The 27,540-nt window shown below is 48.8% G+C and overlaps 1 protein-coding gene and 1 long non-coding RNA gene across 6 annotated transcripts in view; one reads left to right on the forward strand and one right to left on the reverse strand.

The window, feature by feature from the left end:
- Window positions 1-1,068: 1,068 nt before the first annotated feature.
- The window catches only part of LOC139061367 (uncharacterized), a 409,988-nt gene continuing 383,516 nt past the window's right edge, over window positions 1,069-27,540 (forward strand). For 3 of the 5 annotated variants that reach the window (XM_070541328.1, XM_070541331.1, XM_070541332.1), the window contains exon 1: window positions 1,133-1,162. The gene's annotated coding sequence lies outside the window, so the exon portion shown is untranslated. Of the gene's footprint in view, window positions 1,163-27,540 lie in introns of all 5 variants that reach the window. The other 2 variants (XM_070541329.1, XM_070541330.1) reach the window with 2 other exon arrangements.
- Window positions 17,979-25,732, reverse strand: LOC139061369 (uncharacterized). The gene is made up of 3 exons (XR_011515400.1): window positions 25,605-25,732; window positions 25,198-25,283; window positions 17,979-18,261 (listed from the first exon to the last, which is right to left on the reverse strand). It is a non-coding gene; the product is annotated as an uncharacterized lncRNA (long non-coding RNA).

Here is a 27,540-nt window from a genome sequence, read left to right on the forward strand (position 1 = left end):
CCTTAAAAAAAAAACAAAGAAAACGGAAGACTTTGTCGAGACTAAAGTGTGAAACGGCGGAAGCCTGACAAGATTGCCAATGGAGATTTCTTGCGTCGGAAACACCACGGAGGCGTAGAACTCGTACACTGTTATGTGAATGTTTGTTTATTAAATGCCTGCAACGTCGTTTACGCCTATGTTTATCGTTTCGATGTCTTCTGAGTGCATCATTTCAAAGCTGTCATCTAGGAGGATGTCGGCTTGCAACTCATGGCCGGTGAACTCCTTGCGCGTTAGTGGGTCCACATCCAGGATGGCTGCTTTGCAGCGCCGTTTTTGGATCAGGAAGAGACGCGTCTTCCATGGCGGTGTCGGGGTGTAGTTGGCAGTCCTCATCATCCACTTTGCTCGGCTTGCCGCGCAAAGTGGATGTAAAGTGCGAAATGTAACAAGTGCGCATGCACTCCCATGTTTGAAAATATTAGAGAACTGAAAAAGTAAGATAGAAAGGGAAATAATAGAGGCATGTCATATTCTAGAGGAAGGAGATAAATGGGTAAGCGCTCCCTCGTGAGCTTTGTCGGAAATGGAAATAGCTTTCTTGCATGAAATAATAGGATTTTGCTGACTTTGTTGATGTGTACGTGTGCGCATGCTTATAGTGGGAAAGGTATAAAATGGCTGGTGAACTTGAAATATACTTCGAGCTGGCAGTCAACGCTTGTCTGTAATATTTGTTTCTTCGTGCCCTTGTTTTATTCGTGCTGTTCAATGTCAGTGCTAGAAAGCAGTGCTTATTCGTAAAGATAAATTAAAAACAGATAATACTTTCCTTCCTCGCCGCAGTTATCTAAGGTGTATTGGGAATTGCGTTTCCGCTGAGTGAAGTCAAACTGTATGCTGCTTTAATTAACTAATGGTTTTTCTTTCTCAATTTTTGTTCCCTCGTCACAAAGTGGCGCCTCAATCACTGCTCCCATAACAACATGTCTGGATCGACGCACCATGAATGCAGATGCCGATTAGATAAACGTTATCAGTCAAGCTGCTGCGCAATATGGGCCGTGTTTGCATTTCGCGCACGTACTTGATAAGACAACGTCGCTTCAGGCCGACGTCTGCTGTGCCGAGTGCCGCAGCACATCGGCATGTTTTGAGGCAAGCCGGCTGTCCATGCTTGGTGAGTTCCGAACAGAGACTTATCCGTTCGTGCGCAATTTTACTGCATTCTTCGTACGGCGCTTTGTTCTCTGATCAACTTTACGAGATAATTTTTTGGATCTTCTGTTTACTGTCATTTAAATGCACAGCTTTCTCGCGATGCTTGCTACACAATCCTTTGCAAATAAATGCGCGTGCTGACATTCTTTGTAAAGAAGCTTGATAAGTGGCTTTTGGAAATTATTGTTCGTACTTAACGGTTTGTATGCTCCGATGGTTGCTCTTGTCCATATTTAGGAGCGTGTTTTTTTTTAGTTTTCTCTTGGGAAGTTACTTCAAGTTTCTGTTTGTTACTCGCAGAATGTGTTTAGTCGCTTTACGCACTCCACTTGTTCCAGCTCTAGTGGGAGACGGGAAATCTTCGTGCCAATATGCTCACATGTTTTTCTGGTTATCCCTGTGGAAACGCTTCCACACAATTGCCGTAATTCCATAGTCCTTCCTGTTGTGCTGGCCAGTTTTTGAAGTCACATTTGAGATAATATGTGAAAAGCTGCCATGTGGACACTGAGCTTGGTTACGAGTGTTCTTTAGAGTGATGCAGTACTGCGCCATTGATTAAAAAAAAACTCTGCTTATGGAGTCGTGTGACACACACAAGTTCTATGCCAAGCGTTCATGCTGTCAATTGGCAAAATAGTGCGCTGAAGGAAAGGGGGCCTTGCGTTTTCGGCCAGGCAGTGAAGACCGCAAGAATGGTGCAAAATTCACGTCGCGCGACCACGTCATGCGAAGACCAGAAAGTTGATAGTGTGCGTTCTCTCGTGCTCAATGACCGCGGAAGGAGTGTTGGAATGATAATACAAGCATTTGGTGCAGGAAAGCCATTCGTTGACTGGACTTTGGCAGAAAATTTGGAGCTAAAGATGGTTTGCGTCAAGATGTACTATGATGGATTATGACTCCTGAGCAAAATTTGCTACAAAACACTTTAATTCTGGGCTTTTAGGTGCGGAGACCATGATCTAATGATCAAGAATGCCGCAGCGCTCGGATTAATGTCCACCACGTGGGGCTCTTGAACGTGCGTACACGAGGTCGAATGGGGGAGGCTGAATTCTGCACTACGATAATGCATGGCAATGTGCGGGCCTTAGACGTCGCCATGCAAGGACTGGCCGGATTGACGACGTTTGTAGTGCGATTATGATTCTCAAGATACTTTGCGTCCTTTCCGATGTCTACCTGTGCTGGTATCTAACCGTTTTCGCAACTCATGCGTAGTTCATAGTCTAATGTGTCATCGGGATGCTGTGTGGAGGAAACCAGCTATTATATTGAGGGAACTAGCTTGTATCAGTACGTATGCTATGTGCCCCTCTTCAATCACAAAAAATAAAAGTGTACTTTGAAATTTCTGCGGTGCTGGGCAGAATCGAACAAGCGTCACGTGCACAATCCTCCGAAACACTTTCCAGCCTCAATAATTCAGATTACATGCATCTCTTCATGTAAAACAGTAATCTACCACGCTATTACGTAATTTTTTTCTTTATAATTATTTATTTACATGTACCTTACAGGCCTTCGAGAAGGCATTGTGTAAGGGGGAAAGAAACATCAGTACAATGAATGAAATATTCACGCAACATGGAAAATTAATACGACATTAGCAAATACAATATGAAGAGCAATAACAAAAAAAAAACAGTAAACATAATAGCATAATAACATTATAAACGTCTTTGCATGTATATAGTAATAAGTGTAGTAAAAAATTAGGATCACTGAAATTCTTTTATCACCTGTAGAAAAATACAGGAAAGGCGACAAAAATTAAAAGAAGGGAAGACGTGTTAAACGGTTAAAACGGGGTATTGACCGATTAGAATATTGCGAAGTGCACTGTGTTTCGCTTGGCGAGCGATGTTATCTGGTAAAGCGTTCCATAAAATTAAAAGCGTGTTTATTGCCATATATTCGGGTGTAGCTGAACTGATTGTACAGTCTTTGTGACGCCGACGATGTTTTTTTCAGGTTTGATAACGATAGGCCAACTGTGTGAATGAATCTTTGCAATAATGATAGAAGGGAACTATTAGGGTTAGTGGTTGCAACGAAAGATCGTCTTTTATTTGGGTTACACTTGACAGGTCACTATAATTTTTTGAAATGAAACGGCTCGCTCTATTCTGGATGTTCTCCAGGAGTTCGATGACGTATTTTTGATGAGGAGACCATATACAAAAGGCGTAATCAATTTGTTGCCGTGCAATAGTTATGTAAACTAGTTTTTTTAGTGGTTTAGGCGCAGTTCTTAAGTTGTGGCGCAGATATCCTAATGACCTGGAGGCGTTAGCTGAAATGAAGGTGCTGTGATTAGTCCATGAAATATTCTGCGCAAGGAGCACCCCTAAGTACTTAAATTCTGCGGTGTGGTCAACTATGTTAGAATCCAAATGATAAGAAAAGTGAGAGTTAATAGTTATTAAGGAAAAGGAAACTACTTTGTAATTCGACAGGTTTAGGGACGTAGCCACGTAGCACGCCAATCAATATGTGCAAGATCATTTTAGAGTGCCACGTGGTCGGCAGAACAGTTAATCGAACGGTATACAATGCAGTCGTCAGCAAATAATCGTACAGAAGAGGATATATTATTCGGTAAGTCGTTAGTGTAAATTAAAAAGAGAAGAGGTCCGAGTACACTGCCTTGAGGTACACTGGAAGTGACGTCAGACAGGGCAGAGGAAATGTTACCAACAACACTGAATGCGATTAGATAGACAAAAACGAATCCATGGTAGGGTTAGTGAGTCAAGTTTAATTGCAGAGAGCTTTGATATCAGGCGAATATGCGCTACACGATTGAATGCTTTAGAGAAGTCCAAAAAGGTGCAGTCAATTTGTTTATTACTGCTCATGTCAAAGTACAAGTCTGACGTGAATCTGCAGATCTTTTGCTTTCTTACCACTCCTTTCTGTTGTGCCTTCGGGCCTTGAAAGTATGCAGCCTAAATAAATAAACGGGGTGTTTTTAACGTTAATTTTTTTTAAGAACCTCCTCTTACAGATAGCGTAAATCTACTAATTGAGCTCATTTACTCGTAGAGGTAGGCATTACTTGCACAAAAAACGCCGTCGCGAAAATGACTTATCAAGAAAATCTCATTTATCAGCTGCTTAACTAATTACTTTAGTGCACGTATTGCAATTTTAGAATTGATGCCAGTTATATCATAAAGCACATGCACTTGGAAAAAATTTTGAAACTAGCGCCAATTTTGAGATAAGCGCTGTAAAACTTGCGGTAAAACTGGACAGTGACTTTTTATCGCGATACAACTATATGGGCCCTGCGGGAGAATTTTTGCCGTCGCCGTCGGCGTCCCAGTGTAAAGTTTAAGTTCGTGTAAAGCTTCAGGGCGATAACATCGCCGACGCGCTGCGTACGCTGTGTATGTGCGAGTGTAAAAGTGCGAAGGTGAGCCGACCATGGCGGCTCAATCTCGCGCGCGCAAGGGTGGAAAGCGGGGACGAAGCGCGCCGTCTTCCGTTGGGCAACAGAGTGGGGGGGGCGTTCTGCGGTTGCTGCTTATGACGGGGCCGCGAGCGATCACGCGCGTCTTATCTTGAAAGCGTTCTGCTTTGCCGGCAGAGTCTAGGTGCGCCGACGGCTCGTATCTGCATGGCCGCTGTGACGAGACGTTCATTTGAGGGATCACGTTCATTTGTGCCGAGTCGATCACCAGAGCAGGCTTTTGGTCCTTGAATATATGACTCCGCCTAGGCACTACGGAGGAGGTTTCTTAGCACGTGTTGTATGCGTTGGTCCTCTAGACATGCCAGCATTGCGGAGTGCAGTCGAGTTTGTTTACGCTCCGCCGCTGGCTGCCAGCGCGATGAGGCAGTGGGCACAGACGCCCTATTTGGTGATCGCTGTATCTGAACGGGCACGGTTCTGACTGGTGTCGCATAAGCCGCGGGTCGCTTTTTTCGTCGCGACGATAGATTGCATTTTTTTACAAGTACTGCTCCAGGAGGGCGCCTGTAACCGCCAAACGGAGGTCTCAGGAGAGCACCTGAGATTATAATAAAGCAGGCGGCGCAGCATCTCCAGGGCACCCAAGGACGAGCGGGGGGATCAAAGCTGGAAGCAGGGCGGTCTGTGGGTTGTGCACGCGCAGGCCTCGGCGAGCGCCAGCCCACGGACCAGTCCGGGTTCTAGCTTTGGTGTCCGCGTTGTCGCTTGGGTGTCCTGGAGGCGCCGCCAATGATGCGAAATGATGACACGTTGTTTCAGTTAGTAAAAAAAAAAGAGCACGATTGAATAAATATAGTTACGTCCAGCCGCCCACTTGTGACGCTAAGTTCAACACTACCGCGCCCTACGACTTCTGCAGCACCAGTCAGGACTTTGCCTGTAGAAGGTACGTCGAATAGACTCTCGCGCCTGCGGCGCTGGTGCTGGGTCAGTCATCGTCACTGGCGGTCTTTCAGCAGCGCCCGAGCGTAAACAAACTCGACCCCACTCCACAATACCGGCACGCCTAAGGGACCTTAAGTACGCTGAGGGACAAACGCCTACAACACCCGCTAAGAAATCTCCTCCGTATTGCCTAGGCAGAGTCATATTGGCGGCGAGGAGTTACGGAGTCGCCATCTTTCGGAAGCGCCGCCCTTGCGTAGTATGAGGGATTACGCGGCGCGCTCCTCATAAGTTTCGCTTACGGCGCTCAATAAAAACACCACGTGGCAGCCTCCTTGGACATCTATGTAGGTGCTCTCAAAACGAGGGCAGTTTTTGGCTGTCGATATAATAATCTTGGGCAAACTGAAAGCACACAATCGTTTACAGACGCTATCTCTTTATCGAATACGTACAGCGAATGTCACGCGCGGTCGCCGCGATGGAGTCCCCCGAACCGGCTTCTTACGTGGAAGGTAGTCAAACGCTGAGAGTAAAGTATGTGAAATATGCTCTTATAGTGGGCTGTCTGTATAACAAAATGGGGCATAACAGAATAGAGCCTAAATCCAGCGATAGCATGGGTTCGCAGCTACCGACTGCGCGTCTGCGTGCATGCCCGCGCAAAATGTTTTGCTTTCGCTGTGAGCGCGTTTTCGAGCCATGCCGCGAGCTTTAGGCCGTAGTATATAAGCATTTGACAGTCCACCAGCAACCATTGTTCCGTGGACGCTATCAGAACTGTTCAAAAATAATTCCGTTATAGAGACTTCGACGCCTAGCTACGGCGACTGTGATGAGCCGTAGCGACGATTCAATCTTTCTTTTTTTTGTCTTCTAAATTCTTGGACATGTCAATATTATTTCTCAAGTTGCGTCGCACTGTAGGTTTATCGGCTTTTTCAGCATGCGATTTCCCTCTGCTTGTTTTTCCTAATCCAGTGCATTAATTCATTTCACAGACATGATCATATGCCATGCCCTTCTTTAAGGTGCGTCTCACCGCTCCCTTTCCGTTCCAGTGAGCTTGCCAGTATCTAGCATCAGAAAGTTCATAGACCAAACCGTCATGACATTAGCCGGGCAGCGGGCGCGGGCGAGCGTCTCAGTGCGCGTTTTCTGCTACTCACCGAACATCGCGTAGCACCGGCGCCGTAGTAGAAATGCTCCTCGCGTCTGTGCTTGCTGCTTACCCGAGTTGTAGCCGATGGCTGTCTGCGTGTTCTAAGTTTCGCCAGCCAAGCTTCACGCAGCCCCTTGCCCTGCGGCTACGTGGGAATAAGGCTGACACCGGGCTCCGTTGCGTACGTACGCCACTGCGGCACCGAGCAATAGCCTACCATGGTGCACGCCTCTAAAGACAGCCACTTCCTTTTATAGTACTTTCAAATGTTCTCAAGCAGACACCCAAGGCGTTAAAGCCTCACCACTTAATCAGAATTGCGGCGCAGGCCGGATTTTAAACTTCCGTTTTCAGCTGGCTTCGGCACTTCCGAAGCAGCCGACGCGGCCGCTGTGTCCACGTGATCCCCATGTCACGTCACGTCGACGGTGGCGCCAGCTTTTCCAGTGGTGGAGCTCGCCCCGAATATTCCATGAGCAAAAGCCCCCAGATTTTCTCTCTCGCGCCCGCTCTTACTCGCGCCTGAGCACAGATGGCTCGCGATCCCTCAGTCTCGTGGCGCTGTCTTCTCGCCGCTCAGATTGCGTGAAGCGATAGGCAGCAGGACGGTCATTTCGCTCGACGCTGCTGCTGCGCTTCCTCACACCAGCGTTTTGGCAGCGTGCGTCCGCGGTCATCGAGTGAGATGTGTTCATGTTTGCTTGTGCGCGAGTGACACTGCTTGTTAATTCAGTTAGTTATCGAATGTTTACACATTTATACGGCCGATAACACTGCTATGCTTACTTCGTATAACTCGGTACTAATGGGCTATCGCAAAGCATGCTTCGCCTTTTGGGTGTACCTGAGACATTTTTAACACAACGTACTTTAATGCATTGATGCTCAAATATTACTGTAACAAAAATGAAGAAAAAGCTTTGAAGATGCATGTCTTGAAACTGGTGCCATCCTCAGAAGTCGTTCCAAGTGGATACGATTACGAAGTCACCTGCAACAATTGGTAAATTGCAATATGTGCCTAAAGGGCTTAGTTTAAAAGCTTATTTTCGAAACTTTGTTGGTTACTTTAATATTCATTTTGATTCTTCCTGCAAACGATATCCGCCTCTGAGAGTAATGCAGTTCTAGAAGCAGAAATGTGTTGCATGCCCCAGATGATTGTTAAAAATACTCTTAAAAGGGTCCTGAACAACCCTTCGGGCTTGGTGAAAAAAAATGGAGGGCGCTTAAGCTTAGCCTTTAAGAATAGAACGCGATAGCGTTCAATTACCTCTTACGGCTTTTCATGGTCCCCGGCAACTGCATCTTATGTAACCATAATGCTTACCGGCAAACGCTGGCTCCGAACGCTATGCACAAAGGCGAGCTTTGTGGTATAAACGCGGCCTCTTGAGTGGGTCGATCTCCTGTTATTATTTCACAGTTTTATTATTTCAGTCTGAGAAGAGCTAACATAAATGACTGTCGGTGTTTTTTCCATTGCATTTGTTTGCGGGCTGCCGTTCTCAAAATTCCGAGGAACGACTTTGCAAAGAATGAAAAACAGGGCATGAGCAACTTTGGTGTCAGAGAAGTGGTTGGGTATGCGTGGTTCGGAATTTGGTCCGAATTTCCTTTTTTCACGAAACAACGTCCGACGTGGGACGCCGACGCGGGAAGTTCTGCTACACCAGCTCCTTAGCGCTCTCGCGTTAAAATACAGTCTGCGGATAACATACGCTGCTGTGAACACTTGAGCCAAATTTTGCAGTCATGCGTGGCGCGTAGAGTTCAATTGCATGCGGAGCCCGAATCAGCTTTCCCTCGAACGTTCTATTTTCATCAGAAGCCAGCTCCTCACTCTTCTGGATGATTATTTCGTAATATTGCAGATCATACACGGGGCTGCTTATTGGCGAATAGCTGACACCAATCAAGAAGGTGGTTTGGATCAATGCGCTTCCTACTACTGTTACTGCGTGTATGTATTGATTCCGTTTAATGAACAGGCTGAAGTAAGCCAAAATCTGGTTTCGAATTTCGATAATAATTACGCACTTCCAGAACAAGCAGACTGTCGTCTGCTTACGCTCGGCCGCGGCCTCCCGCGTAGGAATGAAGCCATGGCCGCCCTGTGGCGTATGGCCATCGGGTCTCGCTGACCAGTTTTGAAAACGAACCACGCACGCTTGCCAGCGCGATCTCACTCCTCGTTTCCGCTCCTGGCCGACTTGATTTCGTTTTCGGTTATTGACAGCGCTTCAAAATTCGCATGTTGGATGTGGCTACTATCCGTCGGTCAAGGTGATGCAGGAGGCTGGACGGCACCAACGTAGCGTGGCCAGACTGCACTACATGAGCGCGCATTCAAGCCTCAAGCCCTGTATTGCACAAATCCAAAGCTGCGCATAGGCACTACAGTTGAATGTAGCTGCTGTATCCGCGTAGCGTAGATACGTAGATCTAATAGCGCAGAATGTATCTGTGGAGCGTAGATACCACGGCCACCGCGACGAGTCCGCTGGCTGAGCGCACTTTAGCTGCAGACAAGAATCTACGTGAATTGCACTGGTAGGCGGAGCGTTGTAAGCACACCCTGCTCTGCCGTAACCTTCGCCACTTTGATTGCCAATAACTGCGCTTCTTATGAATGCATTGATGTACTTCTTGCGGCAAAGTATTTCTGAAATGGTCTATTCTAACTTCAAGTGCCTTTCTAAACTTGGATAAAGAGTGTTTCAGGGCTCCTAACCATAAAAAGAAAACACTACCTACATTCAGGCATTGTTAGATGACAAAGGCTGATCGATTACGCTGCAGCGTGCGGGAGGGAAAACGAAACAATAAGATAGCCGTGGCTTGCGTTTTACCAGCCGAGAGCAAGAGCGCAGCTGTTATTAGCTTTGTGCAGCATGCAAACGATACGCCGTACAGTAAGTCACGTCACAATGGGGGTTTGACATTGTGTCGATATCCATGACCCCGAGCGGGAAATTGCCATGACTGAGTGTCAAATCTGCTCATTGCTATCTCAGGTAGCACAAACCCATCTAGAAGACATATATATTTGGGCTTGTTAAAGACAAAAGCTGCAACAATCCGGTTGACTACAATCCGGCTTGTACAGGCTGAGCAGTAGCCCTCAAACTCCACAAGCACTCCTGAAGTCAAGCTAATGCTCCCTCCGTATTCGTCTAGGGGAAGGATTTGCAAGCTGTGCGTTAGACTATGTGTAGAACTCGCGCATAATGGCTTATTTAGCTTGCCCGGGAAAATACCGGATGTTTCAGCGAACACTTGCAAACTTTATTTTAATTTACTAGGGCAGATAGAACAATCCTATTCCATGAGCCGGTCTACTCGAAGAGGCTGGCGTTACGTGAAGAAAATATTGAAATGCATATTCAAATAATTAAAAAAGTAACTAAATAAATTTTAAGCTATTTGTTTTATGGCCCATATTGTAATCTAGAAATACCAACGGGCGAGACTGCAAGGCATATCTATTTGAAAAGAACTCTGTGGATGAGACCATTTACGAAATATGCGCCGTCAAACTTGCAGTAAAAATGTACTGTCGTGCCACTTAAATGCATTGAAGCTGAAAAGTAATTGGAACACCGATGCGTTTCTCTGCAAAGTTTGGGAATTATTATCTCGAAAATGTCATCCTGAGAATTCGTTACAAGTGGATCCGCCTTGCGAACTCTCCGGCTAGAATTGGTAAATTGCAATATGTACCATAAGGTAATTAGTTAAGATTGAATTAGTGAATTTTCTAATGAGTCGATCATAAATGAAATTTTTTTGTGCTAGCAATGTCTGTCTCTTCAAGTAGGCCAGCTCAAAGACTATAATCGTGCTATTTGCCACTGGTAATAAAAAATTTGTGAAATTGTTAGCTGAAACACCCTTTATGCAATCTGCACTGTAACAAAGAAGGGTTAACTATGTTAATCATGCGATAATGCAGATCACTCGTACTGATATGCTTTTATTGGAACTAGTGTCATTATTCAAGATTTCTAGTAAGTGTACGTGCATTCAATACGACTGGTTCTAACCTCAAAATTAAAACAGTAAAAAATCTACTAATCTGAAAAACATTCTGTATTAGGGGCTAAATTCGGGCTTTTGAAAAGGCATAAATAATTGGAATCACCTGCATAGATTCCACAGTTTGGAATAAAATCTGTGAAGGTGTAATACCCCTGTCAAGCGGGAAAGTTAAGTGCACTTACGGGAAGTGCACTTCGGGAACTTGAGTGACTTTAGGCTACGCTGTGCTAAACGGGAAAACAGAGCGCACCCGCACTAAATTAGGTGGCGACAGACTAAAATAATGTTTTTTGAATATGTAGATTAAAATAAGAAAACCATATAAAAAACGTTTGCTTTAGTTGTTTTATAAATAAAAAACAATGTCAATCTATATTTACCCAGCAAAGAACAAAAATATTTTTATATAGGAGTGTTACAAGTCAAGGCCGGCCAAGACGAATGTCTAGCCAATCCAGAACAAGACGGTGCCGTGCGGCGAGGAGGCATTTGATCCTGCTAGAACAGAACATCAGCGAGTTGTGATTATTTTGTTAAAAGCTGTTCAACAGTTGCAATGAGCTTCTGTGTCATTTTTCTATACATTACATTTTGCATCGTGTAAACCGCTGGCGGCGAGGCTACGCACTTGACCAGCAAAGTGCGTTCCGTGTACGAACTACGACCAGAGCGCACTCTTCTGCCAGTACACTCTGCTTGCGACGTTTAGAATTGGGAAAGTGCTCTTAAAATTGAGTGCACTCTCCGTAAGTGCACTTAACTTGCCCGCTTGACAGGGTATATAACATATAGAGCCTGTGTATGATACACAAACATGCACATATGGCAGCCATGTCACTTCTGCACCAAAATGAAATTCTTCATGTATGAATAGTCTCGCAAACAGCATAACATTTCGTTGGGGAACAGCACTTTAGGAATTTGGGTATGCTGTTAACACACAAAAAAAATACATGCAGCACACAAAGGTGCTGAATGAGGCACACTGAAAAGCCACGTTGTAAAAATATTGTAAGACGCCTTTTCTATAACCAGCCTTTCATAACAATGTTTAGGAGGCAAGGAAACCAGCAAAATACAAATTCTTATTCTTGCAAATTACGTACATCTGCTTGCCTTGCACTGGTTGTGAATAAATTTATATAAAGGTAATGAATCGCATGCCATCCTTTGCATTAACTGTCTAGAATATATGTATTGTAAGGAAGATAACGAACGTGCGCACAGAGTCACTATTATTATTCATAATGACCTTACTCAAGTTTAGGTATATCCCTTTTTTTCTTACTTTTTTCTTTTTAACATTCCTATCAACGCTAGGCTTACTATAGTATTGACCAATACTTTATCTCATGTATTCACAGGTTATTTTGCATCTTGGATTATTTGTTTTCCTTGCTTTCTTCCGTGTGTTATTAATTTATTAACCAATTCATTTTATTTATTGAATCATATTGTTGCGTGTGGAAAGACACATACAGAAGGGGCTATTTACACTTCATCGTCGTTCTCGCGGCGGCTCGTTTCTTGAGCATCACTCGATGACATCGTAACACTACCCCCCCCCCCCCCCCCCCGGCTGCATAAGCAGCGTCACGGTGCTGTTAAATATCCAAGGCGGGTGGAGAGTTGTAGGGCTTGAGTCGGGCGACGTGGACAATGTCACTGGTTGTCACAGCGGAGGACGTAGTGGGCGTGGCTAGAACGATTTCATAGGTGACATCGGTCACTTTGCGGAGCATGCGATATGGACCCGTGTAACAAGAAAGGAGTTTTTCACATAGGCCAACTTTACGCGAAGGTGACCAAAGCAACACGAGGCTGCCGGGCACAATATTACCACCCGATTCGTGGCCTATCCCCCACAGTGGGTTTGTGCCATTAACTGAGGCTTCATCATCATCATCATCATCATTGTCATCATCATCATCATCAAGCGCGCAGCAGAGGCTCGAGCTCGGGAACTGTTCGGTGCATCCTAGAACTGGCGATCGCTACGAACCCCAATAAATCTCTTTTATAAGTGGTGGAGCCGTGCGGGGTAATGTTCCACTCTGCCATCCTGGAACTGCGTTCTCGGACGCTACCCTCTGCCATGCCGGACGCCGACCAGCAGACTGTTCCATCGCCACCCGTCCCTTGCGCTGGCACCGTTCGCCAGCGGGAGCCTCCTATCTCCAGCGAAACTGTCGACAACGACTTTGAAGAGTGGCTGTCGTCCTACGAACGGGTGAGCATTCACAACAAATGGAATGACTCGGACAAACTGGCTTACGTATCATTCTACCTCGCGGGCGTGGCCAGTCTCTGGTTCAGAGATCATGAGCGGTACATCCGAACGTGGTCGGCGTTCAAGACGTCAAGTAGAGAAGTACTTGACCGACCCGCCGCCAGGAAACTGCGAGCCGAGCAGCGTTTGCGTACACGCGCACAGGACACGGGTGAGACATTCACCAGCTATATAGAAGACGTTCTAGATTTCTGCAGGCGCGTGAACGCTGCCATGATGGAAGCGGAAAAGATCAAGCACGTCATGAAGCGAATCAATGATGACGCTTTCCAGATGCTTCTGGCCAAGGATTTGCGCACTGTTGGCGACGTCACCAGCTTGTGCCAGAGCTATGAAGAATTACGTAAACAGCCAGCTCTGACAAGGCGACATCCCACAGCAAATGTGGCGTCATTCTGCAGCCTGACCACTGGCCCCGAACAAGCCTCCTTGATAACACAAATCAAGGATTTCGTCCGCGAAGAAATCGCACGACAGCTATCTCTGGTGTCCGTCACTCAGGAGTCTGCCACCACTTTGCCGTCTCATCTGCGTAACGTGATCCATGAAGAGGTCGCAGAAGCGCTGACGGCTGTTCACCAGCAGGATGTCGTGACTACACCAGTCACTTATGCTACGGTTGCTGCAATGGCCCCTCGCACTGTGCCCGCGTGTCGCTTCCAGCAGCCTGTGCACCGCCCTCCCCCTCCCGTCCCCTGGACCACCACTGCCATCGTTAACCCGTGGCATACGCCAGACAATCACCCTATATGCTTCGCATGTAGGTATCCCGGTCATGTTGCAAGGTTCTGCCGCCGCCAATCGCAGGCGTTCGATGACGATCGCCGAACGCCCTATGTGCCGCCTGATCCAAATGCGCCTTACGGATCCTTCGACCCATCACCAGCTCGCTCCCAGACTGATCGCCGTCCTCGCTTCGAACGCCTCCGGTCACCCTCGCCACGTTGCCGATCGCTTTCCCCTATGCGTCGACGACCCGTCTCTAACAAAGAGGGAAACTAGACGATGCAGTTCCTGAGGCAAGAACTGCGCAAGTGTCGACATGCCGAAGTCCTCCTCATTTACCTGTCATTATAATAATAATAATAATAATAATAATAATAATAATAATAATAATAATAATAATAATAATAATAATAATAATAATAATAATAATAATAATAACAATAATAATAATAATAATAATAATAATAATAATATAATAATAACTTTATTTGCATCCGAAATACACGATGCCGGAGGCCTGCAGAAAAAGCTGTCGCATTACAGCTTGACAAGGCCGCAGGCACCCGCACTGGCGACTTCACGTAGCAGTCAGGAAATTATAAAAAATATATGTGAGTTACAATCAGCACTCACTGAAATCCATACATATAACACATCGATACATTACATATACACATGTTACATATACATTCACATATAACACATCGGTAAACACATCATTGATGTGTTTATCGAAGATGTCGCTACAGTCGCCCTCGTCGATACTGGTGCCGCTATTTCAGTTATGGATGCCAGTATTTGTCGTTCGCTTCGTAAAGTGACGACGTCTCTGTCTGGATTGTCGCTCCGAACAGCGATTGCTCAACCCATTCGCCCTACCGCTGCTTGTACGGCCCGTGTGACCATACAGGACGCTTTGTACACGATTGAATTCATAGTTCTTTTATCGTGCTCCCACGCCGTTATTATAGAATGGGATTTTCTCTCAAGCCACAATGCCATCATCAATTGCGCTCGGGATGAGATTGAACTTTTCCACCTTGGTGACTTGGCCTCAGTCGATGCTCATCCTGCCGCTAAAATTGTCGTGAAAGAAGACACCTGTAATCGCCCGTGCTCTTCAGCATTCGTACCAGTCTTCTGTAGTACCATAGCCGACGGAATGGTCTTCTTCATGCCCTCTCCTCACTTTGTTACCCGAAAAGCGCTTCCTTTGCCCTTTGCAGCTCTTGACCTTGCCGCCAGTGTCAGCACGATGCCCATTTACAATCATCTTTCATTGCCGGTATCACTGCACTGCCGCGAATGCCTTGGTTACGTCGAGTCGGTCGATTCTACACGAATTGTATCCGTCCTTGACGAAGTGCCTTCTACTGCCGTCCATGAACTGAGTGCCCTCTCCATACCCGACTCAATATGGACGTGTGTGTTCAGTCCATTATCGCCGAAGATCTGACGCAATCGCAGCGATCTCCACTTCTCGCAATCCTTCAGCACTTCCGCCGTTCTTTCGACGTTGCGCAAACATCTCTTGGCCGTGCATCGACATTGCCTCTCACTCACCGCTGCGACAAAGACCATATCGCGTTTCCGCCACGGAACGTCGCGTCATTGTAGACCAGATCGATGACATGCTCCGCCGAGGCGTCATTCAACCTTCCCAAAGCCCATAGGCCTCTCCTGTGGTCCTCATCACAAGAAAAGACGCTCCTGTCCGCTTCTGTGTTGATTTTCGACGGTTGAACGAGATCACCCTGAAGGACGTCTGTCTACCCAGTACCATGCATTGATGTTGCTCTGGGCTGTTTGCAGGGAGCCGAGCCCTTTTCTTCGCTGGATTTGCGGTCAGGCTACTGGCAGGTTCCGATGTCAGAGGCCGATCACCCGAAAACTGCCTTTGTTACACCAGATGGCTTGTATGAATTCACCGTCATGCCTTTCGGAATTTGCAACGCACCTGCTACGTTCGAAAGAATGATGGATAAGGTTTTGCGTGGCCTCAAATGGAAAGTTTGTCTTTGCTATCTTGACGACATTGTGGTGTTCGCCCCTCATTTCGCAACGCAGCTGCTCCGCACCTAGCACGTACTCACTTGCTTGACGAACGCCCGGTTGCAATTTAACCTGAAGAAGTGTCGATTTGCGGTTCGTCAGCTCACAATTTTAGGCCATGTCGTGTCAAAGGAGGGCATTCGCCTGGATCCCGAGAAGCTACGTGCTGTTACTGCGTTGCCAAAACGTACCACTATGAAAGAGCTACGCAGCTTTATCGACCTCTGCTCTTACTTCCGCGATTCGTTCGAAACTTTGCGTCAATTATATCGCCTCTCACGCAGCTCCTTGGTTGCGCTAGAGATCTCTCATCATGGTCTACAGAGTGTGACGACGCCTTCACAACCTTGCGCCGTATTCTCACGGCGCCACCCATTCTTCGCCATTTTGACCCTCAAGCGCCAATTAAAATCCATACCGATGCAAGCCGCGTAGGCCTTGGCGCTGTATTGGCACAGCGTCAACCTGGCCACAGAATACGTCGTCGCATACGCGAGTCGCACGTTAACCAAGGCGGAAACCAATTACAGCGTTACAGAAAAGAAGTGTTTGGCCATTGTATTGGCGTTTGGCAAGTTTCGCCCATATTTATACGGCCGCTCGTTTGACGTAGTGGCCGACCACCGCGTACTATGTTGGCTGTCGACACTCAAAGATCCATCGGGCCGCCTTGCGCGTTGGGCATTGGGAATCGAAGAATACGACATCCGCGTGGTTTGCTGTTCCGAGTGAAAGCACTCCGACGCTGATGTGCTATCCCGATCACCGCTTCCCCCGAAGGCCAGTCACGACTCCTCCTGCGAATGCACATTATCCTCTCTGGACTTTGACACTATCGCTGCTGCACATCGTAATGATCCCTGGACTGCATCTCTGCTCGACCTTCTCTCGGATACGTCGAAAGTTCCAGCCTCACGTGCGCTTCGGCGCCAAGTTCCTCATTTTGCGGTTCGAGACCAGCTACTATATCGACGCAACTATGCCCCAGAGGTACGTAGCTGGTTACTGGCCATTCCGAGAATCTTGCGATCAGAGCTCTGCTCCTCGTTCCATATCGACCCTCAGTGTGGCCACGCGGGAGTCTTCAAGACCTACGAAAGACTCCGACACCGCTATTACTGGCGGGGAATGTACAGTTTCGTTCGAAAGTTCGTCTGCTCTTGTCATGAGTGCCAACGCCGCAAAGCGCCACCACACCACTCCGCTGGTGAACTCCAGCCTTTACAGTACCCATCCCGACCCTTTGATCGCGTCTGCATAGATCTCTACGGGCCACTTCCGTTGACTCCTACCCACAACAGGTGGATAATCGTTGCGGTAGACCACTTAACCCATTATGCGAAGACTGCTGCTCTACCAAATGCTACAGCGCAGGAGGTCGCCAATTTCATTCTTCGCCGTTTTCTCCTTCGTCATGGAGGTCCGCGTGAACTTTTAAGTGTCAGAGGCCGCGCCGTCTTATCTGAAGTCGTCGAACAACTGCTTGCTGAATGCGCTATTGTTCATCGCTGCACTGCTTATCACCCACAGACTAACGGTACCATGGAACGCTTTAATCGAACTCTTGGTGACATGCTCGCCATGTATGTCTCATCTGATCACTCTAATTGGGACCTAGTTCTTCCGTTTGTCACCTACGCCTACAACACCGCGACTGAGGCCACTACCGGGTTCTCACCCTTTTACCTTCTCTACGGCCGTCATCCTTCGCACACAATCGACACCATTCTGCCCTACCGGCCGGACCCATCCGAATGCCTGCTGATCTCGGAAGCCGCTGGACACGCCGAGGAATGTCGTCAGCTGGCCCGTCGATTCACCTCGGACGACCAGAACCGTCAAAAAGCCGTTCAAGATGCCCAGAAATCGGCTCCCACTTTCCACCCGGGCGCTCTCGTCTGGTTTTTAGGGCCACACCGCACGCCTGGGCTCACTTCAAAACTCCTTCCGAAGTACGACGGGCCATACCGCGTTCTCGAGAGAACATCACCCGTTAGTTACCTGGTTAAACCGCTAACACCGCCGACCGACATGCGGCGTCGTAACCGCGACGTCGTTCACGTTCAGCGTCTCAAGCCGTATCATCATTCTACCGTTCTTCCAGAAAACTAAGTCGCCAGGATGGCTCCTTTATTTCCGCGGGGCCATTGTAAGGAAGATAACGAACGTGCGCACTGGGTCAGCAGCATCGGCAGCATCAAGCGCGCAGCAGAGGCTCGAGCTCAGGAACTGCTCGGTGCATCCTAGAACCGGTGGTCGCTACGAACTCCAATAAATCTCCTTTATAATATTATGAATGATATGTCTAGAAAAACTGACCTGCATTCGCATCATAACAAGACTAAGGTACAGAACTAAGAAGGACAAAGAAAGGCATGTCAGCTGGTGGCAGGCCCAGTGGCTTTTGAAGAACCTGCGCTAGTAACAAAAAGAAAGGCAAAACGAAAACCCTCATTTAGAGTAAAATCAGCAAATAAGGGTTATATGCTTAACATAAACAATATTAAGAAATCATGTCTACATATAAAAAATAGCGGTGACACTATCCAAAAAGATGCTGTTTCCCACTGAGAGCAGTCAAGTGTATATTGACACGTGTATTTATATTTATCGGGCGACCAGGTTTCACCGCCTAAGAAATCGTATCGCACAGCGCGGGACGCGCTTGAATGTATCCGAAGTTTCTGGAAAGTTATCGATGCTTCTATCCGCAGTCTGTTGTTGCCGAACCTTGTGTTATCTGATTTATTCGCCTGACGCGAATGATGTAGAACTTCATGGAAGGCACGCGGGTGCCAACGATTAGTCTGGAACATTCGATGACTGCTCTATAAAAAGCCGACGCGCTTGACCCGCTGATCAGATTTTCGACGATCGCCGACCGTGTTCGCCGCTATCGTTGTGCTATAAGTGTAGCCTGTTTTGTGGGCACAGGTTCGCCCAATAAAAGTTAGTTTTGTCTATCACAGTATTGCTACTGTGTTCTTAACGTCACCACCACGTGACATCTGGTGGAGGTGCTTTTGGTCCATGTACCGGACGCCCCCGACAAGCCGTGATCCAAGCCCGGAACGCAAAGACAACACCAACGCAGTCCCGGACCATTGAGCAAGCCGCCGTCTTCAACAACTGCCCCCGGAGCACGGACTTTTGCCTGAGACGACCAGAAAGATTGCCACCAAGTCCACCCCAATGGCAGCCCCGGCATCGCCCATCGTGCTACAGCAGCCCAGGGAGCCTCCGACGTTCCGTGGTCCAACTTTCGAGGACCCGGAAGGCTGGCTTGAGACGTACGAGAGAGTCGCTACGTTTAACAACTGGAACAGCGACGACAAACTGCGATATGTCTTCTTCGCATTGGAAGACGCGGCCAGGACGTGGTTCGAGAACCGAGAAGCCACCCTAACGACCTGGGAACTTTTCCGAAGCAGCTTCCTGAAGACATTCGCAAGCGTCGTACGCCGAGAACGAGCCCAAGCGCTATTGGAAACCCGGGTGCAGCTACCTAATGAGACGACCGCGATCTACACTGAAGAAATGAGCCGTCTCTTCCGCCACGCCGACCCTGAAATGCCCGAGGAGAAGAAAGTGCGCCTGCTGATGCGTGGTGTGAAGGAGGAACTTTTTGCCGGAATGATACGAAGCCCACCGAAGACCGTCGACGAGTTTCTTCACGAGGCCACCAGCATCGAGAAGACACTCGAGATGCGAAACCGGCAATTCGACCGCCGCACGACCTCGACAAACATCGCCGGAGTTCAGTCACTGGCCGCCGACGACCTACGCGAGACTATCCGAGCTGTCGTGCGGGAGGAGCTACAAAAGCTGTTCCCATCATCACAGCCTCAAGTGGCTTCGATTGCCGACGCCGTGCGTGAGGAACTCCAACAACAACTTGGAGTAGCCCCTGAATCGCCGCAGCGTGAGCCGCAAGCGATGACCTACGCCGCCGTCGCACGCCGTCAAGGACCCCCTCCGCGACCACGCCAGGGCCCTGTCACGCCACAGTTTCGTCGTCCGCCGCCGCCGCCGCCAGCACGACCACCCGTCGCCCAGCGCACCTACGCGAGGAAGACGGACATCTGGCGTGCTCCTGACCACCGCCCGCTCTGCTACCACTGCGGAGAAGCGGGTCACGTCTACCGACGATGTCCGTACCGGGAGATGGGACTGCGAGGTTTCGCCGTCAACGCGCCGCGTCCACAGCTTGGCGAGCGCCCACGTGACATCGCCGATTACCTCGCCGCTACTCAGTGGAGCCCTCGACGGCCGTCCCGTTCGCCATCACCAGGCCGCTACCTGTCGCCGCAGCGCCGACCATACACTGGTCCAGCCCGGGGCCGGTCAGCGAGCCCATATCCGGAAAACTAAAAGCAGCAACCGATGGAGGTGCGGTTGCTGTTCGTCAAACTGACGAAGATCCTCCGCCGCCGACGAAGACGACGACGAAACGATCTCGACGACATAACAACGACGCGCCGCCGTCCCGACGAAGTCAGGAAGGCAAGACTACACCGACGAACGACGACTTGACGACGCGACGTTCCAACTTCAGTTCAACACGACGCAGCCGTGATCCGACGCCACGACCTAACTGCAACGCCAGACAAAGAACCACCGACCTCGACGTGCTTCTCGACGGACACGCAGTCACTGCCTTAGTCGACACAGGGGCTGATTACTCCGTCATGAGTGGACACATCGCCGCCCAGTTGAAGAAAGTTAAGACTACGTGGGAAGGCCCTCAAATTCGAACCGCTGGAGGACACCTCATCACGCCGTCTGGAGTCTGCACGGCAAGAATTACCGTTCGTGACCGGACTTACCCTGCCACCTTCGTTATCCTCCAACAGTGTTCACGAGACGTCATTCTCGGCATGGACTTCCTGAACCAATACGGCGCAATCATCGACCTGAAGTCGACGTCAATAACGCTGTCGGAAGATCAAGCGATACCGCCGGAGAGCCCTCGTAGTCACCACGCCTTGAGGGTGCTCGAAGATCAAGTGAGCATCCCACCTCGCTCCAGCATTGTCATTTCGGTCGGCCCCGAAACACCCGTTGACGTAGAAGGCGTCATCGAAGGCGACCAACGTCTACTGCTCGACCGTGAAATTTGCGTCGCAAGAGGGATCGCTCGACTGCACGGAGGAAACACGAAGGTGTTGCTGACAAACTTCAGCCAGGAATTCAAGCACATCAACAAGGGCACGACGATCGCATACATCGAGGAATTTCAGGAAACCAGCGATGCGTTTGTCCTCTCGGATTCTGTTGCATCTACCCCGACGACCGTAGTTCCCGAGCCAGACTTCGACATAAATCCAAGTCTCCCCGTGATTAAGAAGCAACAGCTCAGAAGTCTGCTTCGACGATACAAAGACTGCTTTTCGACGTCATCGAGGATTCGACAAACCCCAGTCGCAAAGCATCGCATAATAACCGAAGAGTGCGCTCGACCACTCCGCCAGAGCCCTTACCGAGTTTCGACGCGAGAACGCGAAGCTATAAGACACCAAGTCGACGAAATGCTGCGCGACGACATCATCCAGCCGTCGAAAAGCCCGTGGGCGTCTCCAGTTGTTTTAGTGAAGAAAAAGGACGGAACCCTACGTTTCTGCGTCGATTATCGTCGATTGAACAAAATCACGAAGAAAGACGTATACCCCCTCCCACGGATAGACGACGCATTGGATCGGCTCTGCAATGCTAAATACTTCTCATCGATGGACCTCAAGTCTGGCTACTGGCAAATAGAGGTCGACGAAAGGGATCGCGAAAAGACCGCCTTCATCACGCCAGACGGCCTCTACGAGTTCAAGGTTATGCCATTCGGACTGTGTTCGGCACCGGCAACGTTCCAGCGCGTCATGGACACAGTATTAGCAGGACTGAAGTGGCAGACCTGTCTCGTTTACTTGGATGACGTCGTCGTCTTCGCCGGGAATTTCGACGATCACCTCAAGCGGCTTGCGACAGTACTAGAAGCCATCAAGTCGTCAGGGCTTACTCTGAAGCCGGAAAAATGCCGCTTCGCTTACGATGAGCTTCTGTTCCTAGGCCACGTAATCAGCAAATCTGGTGTCCGTCCAGACCCGCAAAAGACAGCTGCAATCGCACAGTTCCCGCAACCCATCAACAAGAAGGCAGTGCGTAGGTTCCTTGGCATGTGTGCCTACTATAGGCGCTTTGTCAAGGACTTTTCACGCATCGCGGAGCCGCTAACACATCTAACGAAATGTGATGTCGAGTTCAAGTGGGAAACACCGCAGGCCGACGCATTTGAAGAACTCAAACGACGCATGCAGTCGCCGCCGGTACTTGCGCACTTCGACGAGTACGCCGATACAGAAATCCATACTGACGCCAGTAGCCTAGGCCTCGGTGCCGTTCTAGTCCAGAGGAGAAACGGAGTCGAACAGGTGATAGCTTACGCTAGCCGGTCGCTGTCAAAAGCGGAAGGCAACTATTCTACGACCGAAAAGGAATGCCTCGCCATCGTTTCGGCTACAGCTAAATTTCGCCCTTATCTTTATGGCAGGCCATTCAAAGTCGTCAGTGACCATCACGCGTTGTGTTGGCTAGCGAATATAAAGGATCCTTCAGGACGACTCGCGCGGTGGAGCCTCAGACTACAAGAATACGACATCACTGTCACCTACAAGTCCGGACGAAAACACTCCGATGCCGATTGCCTATCACGCGCCCCCATTGACCCGCCGCCGCAAGACGACGAGAATGACGACGCCTTCCTCGGAATGATAAGCGCGGAAGACTTCGCTGCACAACAACGGGCAGACGCGGAGCTAAAAGGCCTCGTCGAATATTTGGAAGGGCACACCGACGTTGTCCCCAGGGCATTTAAGCGCGGATTATCTTCCTTCACGCTTCAAAACAATCTACTCGTGAAGAAGAACTTCTCCCCAGTCCGCGCCAACTACCTTCTTGTTGTCCCGTCAGGACTTCGTCCAGAAGTATTGCACGCCCTACATGACGATCCGACCGCTGGACACCTAAAATTTTCCCGGACACTATCGAGGATACAAGAAAAGTATTATTGGCCGCACCTGACCGCCGACGTCGCCCGTTATGTCAGAACATGCCGAGACTGTCAGCGACGCAAGACACCGCCGACAAGGCCAGCCGGATTACTACAGCCAATCGAGCCTCCTTGCCGACCATTCCAGCAGATCGGCATGGACTTGCTGGGACCGTTTCCGACGTCAACAACCGGAAATAAATGGATCGTCGTGGCGACGGACTACCTCACCCGCTTCGCTGAAACTAAAGCACTGCCGAAAGGTAGCGCAGCCGAAGTGGCGAAATTCTTTGTCGAAAACATCCTGCTGCGACATGGTGCCCCAGAAGTCCTCATCACCGACAGAGGAACGGCCTTTACAGCGGAGCTCACCCAAGCCATTCTGAACTACAGTCAGACAAGGCACAGGAGGACAACGGCCTACCACCCGCAGACGAATGGTCTTATGGAGCGGCTGAATAAGACCCTTGCGGACATGCTAGCGATGTACGTGGACGTCGAACACAAGACGTGGGATGCCGTCCTGCCGTACGTAACATTCGCTTACAACACGGCGGTGCAAGAAACAACACAGATCACGCCGTTTAAGCTGGTTTACGGCAGGAATCCGACGACGACGCTCGACGCCATGCTGCCCCACGTCACTGACGAGGAAAATCTCGACGTCGCTAGCCATCTCCAGCGCGCCGAAGAAGCCCGACAGCTCGCCCGCCTGCTGATCAAGAACCAGCAGAGGACCGACAGCCGACACTACAACCTCCGACGACGCTTTGTTGAGTACCAGGCCGGTGACCGTGTTTGTGTTTGGACCCCTATACGCCGACGAGGACTGAGCGAGAAGCTTTTGCGTCGCTATTTTGGACCGTACAAGATCATTCGACGTATTGGTGCACTGGACTACGAGGTCGTGCCAGATGGCATTTCGCTGTCACAGCGGCGCCGCTCACGACCTGAAATTGTCCACGTTGTGCGGCTCAAGCCGTACCACCAGCGTTGACGAACTTTGGCACTTCGCGTAACTGACCTTTGGAGTTTATTTCTTTTCGTTGTTTTGTTACTTATGTTTAATAAGTGTCCCTTTGTGTTTCGCTCTCTCTGTAGCATCGGGACGATGCTTTTTAAGAGGGGGGTATTGACACGTGTATTTATATTTATCGGGCGACCAGGTTTCACCGCCTAAGAAATCGTATCGCACAGCGCGGGACGCGCTTGAATGTATCCGAAGTTTCTGGAAAGTTATCGATGCTTCTATCCGCAGTCTGTTGTTGCCGAACCTTGTGTTATCTGATTTATTCGCCTGACGCGAATGATGTAGAACTTTATGGAAGGCACGCGGGTGCCAACGATTAGTCTGGAACATTCGATGACTGCTCTATAAAAAGCCGACGCGCTTGACCCGCTGATCAGATTTTCGACGATCGCCGACCGTGTTCGCCGCTATCGTTGTGCTATAAGCGTAGCCTGTTTTGTGGGCACAGGTTCGCCCAATAAAAGTTAGTTTTGTCTATCACAGTATTGCTACTGTGTTCTTAACGTCACCACCACGTGACAATATTTATAACCCCATAATTTCTGTAATGCTGACACTTTCAAGGACTGATTCTATGCTAGTTATGAAATTACAATACTTTAGAACCTGAACATTCACGATGCATAGTTGCTTGTTTTGAGCCTCGCTTTTCAGTGGCTGTCCTCAAGGCTGAACAATGGCATAAAAACAAATACAACAATAACAAGCGCGATAATTAAGCGACGAGAATATAAAAGTGAAGGCATAGCATAATGCCAGAAGACTGGTTTAATTGACTCTATAAATTGGAATGCCTAATCATGTTCACCCAAAGCATCTCCATGTTCTTTTGCTGCTTGGAAGTTATTATCGCTTTCTTCTATATTGCAGCTTGTTGGCAAGCTGCCCTGAACGCCAATTACCACTGCAATAGCTGATGTCTTACACTACTTGGTGTTCGCAAAATTATATCATATATCATATATCACAATGTACACTAGTTTCCGAAGGACCACAGTAAGACATGTCAGAACAGCATGCACAGATGATCCTTGGACGTTATCTGGCCATTGGCCATAGGTATTTGAAGACCACATGTGACAGTTGACGTAGGTAGAGTTTAGAACCCCAAGACAAAATATTAATCATGTACCATGCACTAAATTCATGTAGAACCAACAGTCAATTTTATGGAAGTGTAAACATGCTACACAATGCTGACTTAGTCAATAACATTAGTGTAGCTTAAATTTCTGAATAAAAACTAACTGAACAATAAGCATAACACAACATGCCAACTTCTTACCCGCTTGTAAAGGGCAATTCTCCAACCAGGCGACTGCTGCTTGACAAACGGCATAGTTCGTCACGTTTTTCCTTGTAGAATAACTTCTGGAAAACCAAATCACCTAGTTAAACAATGCAAGTAACATAGAGTATCAGCAGTTCTGGCTGATATCCAAAGCATTGTCACATACAAACAGTTCTGCAATTAATAAATTAGATGTGTGGAAACTCAGTTCTATGGAACTGCACGGAGGAGGAAGTTTTATATAAAAATTTCCATCCACCAAACTGTAGCCAACACTAGGTGCATTACAATTTTCTCTTTAAAACATCCCCATCAATTTCGTTTCATTCCGAACACCATGAATTTTGGAAGTAAGAATCAGTGCACTTATACCTAGTCAAACAACAGCCCTCTAATGTTACCTTTAATGGCACTGTAGACATGCAGGTCCGAGGCTCATTTTCTGCCACTGACCTTGATGCAGAAGTCTCCACCCAAGCTGTCTGAAAACACTGGGTACGATGCCCAAAGTAAAGCATCGTGAGTCCCAGCCCTCCATAAGTGAGAGCTGTCATGTCTGAAAAAAATAAGAATAAATGCAAGCAAAAGGAACTTAAAGCTAAAAACACTAACATACACAATGTGGCTAGTACAATGGTTGCATTAAGGCAGGAATGAAAGCCCTAGCAAAGGTAAGGCAGAACAGCAAATAACAATCGATGATTGTGCATTCCAAAGAAATTATTATTGTGGAAACATTTACGCACAGAAACTGCAAGATGCACATAGCATAAAAAAGTTGTAACTGTACCAACTGTGTATACAACAACTCAAAAAAATAAAGCCACGATATGTCAATGCTTTCAGGTAGAATGTGTTAACGCAAATTGACGCGTTTTCGACGAGCTGGCAAGCCGATTCTCCCGGTTACCGGTCACGCTCTCCTTCTCCGGGACACTGTTTTCCAGCTGAAAGACGCAGCTCCACCGACGTGGCCCGAGGCGATCTCCCAGCCCACGCCGGGGAAACAGAAGGCCGCGATCTAGGGGGGGGGGGGGTAGTTGCCACACGTCGGAGTGTCGGAAATCCCCCATTGGCGTCGAACGAACAGCCAATATAGCCGGATGATTTGAAGACAAACGAGATTGTTAGCGCCGATGTTACTGTCTCAACTGACCGCCACGACGTGATGGCGCTGGTAGACAGTGGCGCGGACTTTTCGATTGTAAGTGAAAAATGGACAGGGAAGAAGAAGAGGCTGCGCACGGTTGCACCGCACATGGGTGCCGCCTTTACATCGCTAAACCCTGGGTAATTGACGTCAGCGCCGCCACAACCAGCCTCAACCGACTCCTTACGTCGAGCGGAACACGTGGACACCCAAGGCTATACTGTGAGTCGCTTGCTCCACGAATTACCGGACTCTGAACTTCGCAAGAGGCGCCCGCCCAGCTAAGCCTAACGACGGGTATGGTCTAGCCGAAGACCTTGATCTAGTTCTGCGCACCGATGGCCACCAGTGATGGCACCGAGATGAATCTCGAGCACGCACAAATCCCAGTTCCTGATGAACCTGCCGGCGGAGACTGGCTCACTGTTAAGTACGGTCGGAAGAAAACATCGACTCCCACCAATCCACCCCTCCAACCCCGACACCCATCGGTTCCCCGACAACCCCGACTCCGACCGCTGCCTCGAAACGACCTCAAGGTAATCATCCGTCCCTGAGAGGGACTCAACCTTGCCACCTGGGCCACGCCACACATTGCTGAAGGCATCAAGCTGGCATGTCAGCACCCCACTACTGAGCACGTACGGACCATTACTGTAAGAATTGACCCAGTACAAAACATCGCTATTGCTAGCACACCAAACGAAGAGCTAGCTATGAGCATCCGTCACATCACTACAATTCACCTGGGCGGTCGAGAATTTGCAGTCACGGCATACGTGGCGGCACCCGACAGCTCCGTCAAAGGGGTCATTCACGGCATTCCCGCAGGAACACCCACAGAAGTCCTCCTTAACGGGCTCTATGCACCTGGCCGAGAAATCTTACATGCCCGTATGCTCGGACAAACCGCTGCGGCAGTGATCACATTCACTGGCAAGGCTGTACCCTTCTACGTGCGATACTACAGCGGTGAAGTACGATGCAAACCATACCGACCAACCACGCATTTCTGCCGCATCTGCCACCAAGTCGGCCACCGGACCGATGTACGACCAACTCCAGAAGCAAACGTATGCCCCCAGTGTGGTACACGGAACCCCACTCAGAACCACCCCTGTCACCCCCGGTGCGCCTTATGCCAGGGGCCTCATCCTACGGCTTCCAATGAGTGCCCTGATCGACTG

Source organism: Dermacentor albipictus, chromosome 6 (genome assembly GCF_038994185.2).
Source record: "Dermacentor albipictus isolate Rhodes 1998 colony chromosome 6, USDA_Dalb.pri_finalv2, whole genome shotgun sequence".
Lineage (NCBI taxonomy): Eukaryota > Metazoa > Arthropoda > Arachnida > Ixodida > Ixodidae > Dermacentor > Dermacentor albipictus.